This window comes from Pygoscelis adeliae, unplaced genomic scaffold (assembly GCF_000699105.1).
Source record: "Pygoscelis adeliae isolate BGI_AS28 unplaced genomic scaffold, ASM69910v1 Scaffold14, whole genome shotgun sequence".
Taxonomy (NCBI): domain Eukaryota; kingdom Metazoa; phylum Chordata; class Aves; order Sphenisciformes; family Spheniscidae; genus Pygoscelis; species Pygoscelis adeliae.
The window spans coordinates 12,484,210-12,488,053 of NW_008825109.1; the positions used below are offsets into that span (position 1 = coordinate 12,484,210).

At 41.2% G+C, this 3,844-nt stretch overlaps 1 long non-coding RNA gene across 1 annotated transcript in view; it reads right to left on the reverse strand.

Moving 5' to 3' along the window:
• Window positions 1-561: 561 nt before the first annotated feature.
• LOC103920129 overlaps window positions 562-3,844 on the reverse strand; it is a 12,874-nt gene continuing 9,591 nt past the window's right edge. Inside the window, exon 4 of the long non-coding RNA XR_663777.1 lies at window positions 562-572. This is a non-coding gene — a long non-coding RNA (uncharacterized LOC103920129). The remainder of the gene's footprint in view (window positions 573-3,844) is intronic.

A 3,844-nucleotide genomic window follows, 5' to 3' on the forward strand; every position in this document is an offset into this window, starting at 1 on the left:
GTCACCATGCGCATGGAACTCATATTTCCAGTACCGCATTGTGACTTGTCTTTGACATGCCATGAAGGTGTGTGTTTGCAAAGGCTCAGAGAGCGGTGGAGGCACCATGACGTGGCCACCTCCCAGGCTGCATGCTGCAGAACTTCCACGCCAGTCACCCAGCCTGGTGCAGAGGGCTGGTTGCCCTCATACTGTGGTTTTTTTTCCCCACAGTCCCTCCTTGCTATTGAGTATGTCCTTCTACAGTTAACATTTTGCCATCCCTTAGTACTGTTTAGCAGTACCATCTCCCAGCCTTGGTAACAAAAAGAGAGAGAGCCCTCAGAATTAATAGCTCTGCCCCTGTTTTCTAGATGGACCACTAAACTAAATGCATGAGACTTCACCTACCTGTAATGCTGACCAGCTACTGTTAAAAAACCTTCTTACCTGTCTCTGCCTTCATGCTTAGATAATCAGTCCCCATCCTGTTCATGTGATGACTTATTTTACTGTCTTCATTTTGTCCGTTTTTATAATAAATACTTCCCTTAGGTTTTTGCCTTTGGAGTTTTTCTTGCTTCATTGATTCTCTGGAATATTATGTTGAGCTTGTTTTAAATTGCAAAGTACACGCGTGTGTAACGTGCCTCAGTAAAACGTACATGAACTGCTGTTCAGGGCGGCTCTTGTTGTCAATTGGTACATGATGTTTCTGATGGGACCGCTGCACCCAAGTTCCCCAAAAGCACTGTCTAACGTCACCCTCTCAGTCCTGTCTCCATTTTAAGTCATGGACTCTCCCTCCCCTCCCCCAAATTAACCGCTGCTTTAACTGTGCAGCCGGGAGTCCTAGCTAGTGCAGCACTCCCCCCTTTCTGCACAGATGTTGAGTTTCATGCCGGCAAAGCTTGCTCCGAGAATGGTTTCCCTTGGTAACGTGTACAATTGGGTAAAAAGTTCAATAAAGTTTTACCAATGCAATACTAAAGATCATCAATGAAAGTCCCCACCGAGAAGCAAGTGCCGCTGGAGATCATTTGTCAAACAGTGTGACTAACGCAATTTATGACCCCAGCTCATCTCATCAGCCTCCTGTTTATCTAATGTGCCACCCTTTAAGTCTTATGTTTCACCCCAGCTGTCCATGTTTTAACATTTAAAGGCTTTGCGTCTGCTGTGCCTGATACCATAGTAGTGAAGGTCACTAAGCTGACTTTACTGTTAGGTGGCTTTCATTTTTATACACCAAACGTGATGAGGAAGAGTCATAGTGAAGCCTGTTGACAAGATCAGCTTTAAACGTTGCACGTATTAGATTACTTGCTTTCAGTTGGTTGTCTCAGCACAAGTGGGACTGGAAATCTCATTAGAATATATAAAGTGACAGATTTTGCGGTGCCAGCTGTACTCTTGGAGCCCAATATTGTCCTTCGTGTGAATACACAGAGAGTATAGTCGCATATTTATTTGGAGGTTGTCCTACAACTGTGTCTAGAGCGCCCACTGATAACAGCCGCACACTGCCCGCAGTGCTTTTCTGAATGGGTTAATAGCAATAGGGAGGTTTTTAAAGTGACATTTTATATTGATTAAAAACTCTTTTTCTTTCTTTCTGGTAGGTAACCTCCCCAATATTAATTATTAAAATGTTAACTTTTTAATCACCCAAATGAACACTGGGCTCAGATAAAACAAGTCAAAATATGGCAGAGATGTGAAATAGTCTGCAACTGTCAGCATTCTTCTGTAAAATTCAAGTGAAGCAGGCTTGTTGGTTAAAACCATGACAAGAAAAGAAAACAAATACTTTTTTGTTTTCTCAGATGCCTTCTGACTTACAAAACTGCGATTGTTGCAGTCAGTAAATGTGGTCAAATGCCATGGGTCATTGAAATGACATGGAGAATATATTATTTTCTGCCAAAAAATATTTTAGAAAGAATTATTTTCTACAGACAGGTAAAAAATAAAAGATGGCACGTATGGCATCATGCACATATGTCAGTAATGTTTCACATCTACTTGAATTTTTACACATAATTTTTTACGGTAAATAATAAGATACAAAACAAACTGACACTTATTCAAGAAAATGAAGGACATGCGGTCCCATAACTGGATATAAGAGAGAGAAAACCTCTCCGACAATATAAAATAAGCAAGCACGCAGTTAATTTTGAAGAAATTACTACATCTACTACTTAGTAGTTTTGTGTGATCCAGACTGAGAAGTATTAATTTTAGAAAACCTCTGGGCTGAGGGCATGAAAACTTTATGCTATAAAAATCCTACAAGATCCTATTAAAATCCTAAACATCTGTTTTGTCCTCTTTTTTTTTTTTTCTTGGAAAAAAAAAAGGTGTAATCAAGTCCTGCCATGGAGCCCACGGTCATTTGTGAGGGACTGTCTGATCTTTTCCTCATGTTTCTAAGGGTTTCTAAGGGCTGAATACAACAAACCTTGTGCTAATAACCACCATGTTCTATAGAAAGTTACCTGTGTACAGCTGGGTTGACTGAAAATACAGATCTAAAAAAAAAAAAAAAAAAAAGCAAAGTCCCACCTAAATTTTTAGACAAACAAATTTTCATCAGTAAAGTTTCCGAAGTGCTGGGGAAGCTGTGTTTCTGTATGTGTGCTTCCACCCCGCCAGGGCAGAGTGCCTAGAAATGTTCCCCAAAAGGGTAGCGGTGGTATTCCCCAGTTCGTCTTCCCTGAGACCACTTGATAGCTATGCTTTGAGCACGCTGACGGGAACGAATCAACATGACACACAGCAGCCTTGGGTGCTTACATTTAAAAATACAGCCAGCCAGGGAGGCGGTAATGATGTTTGTTCCTTATTTAATCTCCTCGTGTTTAGCATACTCTCCCAGGAGATGGAAGATTTGGGTGCCGTGTCCTCCTACACCGTCAGGGGTTTGGTGTCAACATTCCCCTCGTTCCAGAGGAGCGGCCAGACAACGAGGCTGTAGACCATGCTGCGGTAAGGAAGTGGCATGGTTGGACGTGAGCAAGAATCATTAAGCTTCAGTTGTGAAACGTGAATCCTTATCTAAAGCAGCTTCCCACCTGTTCAAAAGTAGCTTCCCAGTCCATAGTAGGGGTAGGATATTAGGCACGTGCCTCTTTCAGCAATTTAGCAAGTCAGAGGTTGCTGGATGTTGTAGATCCCAGCTTGCAGCATCCAAGTCCCTTCCATACCTAGGGCAGGGAGCTTAGGTAACTAGCTGAGGTGTTTTGGTATTGCCCTACGAACTGAATACCTGAAACCTACGTGAAATAATGCGCTTCAGTGCACTGGGTCCTTTCATTTCTCTATCTTTGAGTAGCAGATTATGGGTGACTAGACAGGCATCAAAAAATGACAGAAGCAAAAAATGTGAATTTTGTACTAGTCCCATCAGCTTTGCCTTCTAGTTTTATCTGTGGATTACAGGATGCTGATGGAGAGCAACCTTCAGATGTAAGGTCATTGGTTAAGAAGCAATTGTCTGTCATTATTAAGCAAGAGTGCGTGCATGTACATGACTGCATGTATGGGAAACTTGTCCAGGAGTTATGATAGGCTGTCATCGTGGTCAATGAGCATTAGCTTGAACAGAAAGCAAGAAATGACTGAGAAGATGAGGGGAAGACAAGGACGTGACTTTATACTTTGTAGGAAGCTCTGCCATTTGAAAAAATATATTCAAAGGAAAAATGAAAAAAAAAATTGATTTTTCCGCAGAACTGGCTTAATTACTTTGTAATCCAAAATAAGTTGTTTAGACCTTGAATATCTGAGTGTTACACACTTGTGGTGCTAAAAATTTTAAATGTTTCAAACTAAAAATAGGAAAGAATCATTAGGTGAAGTT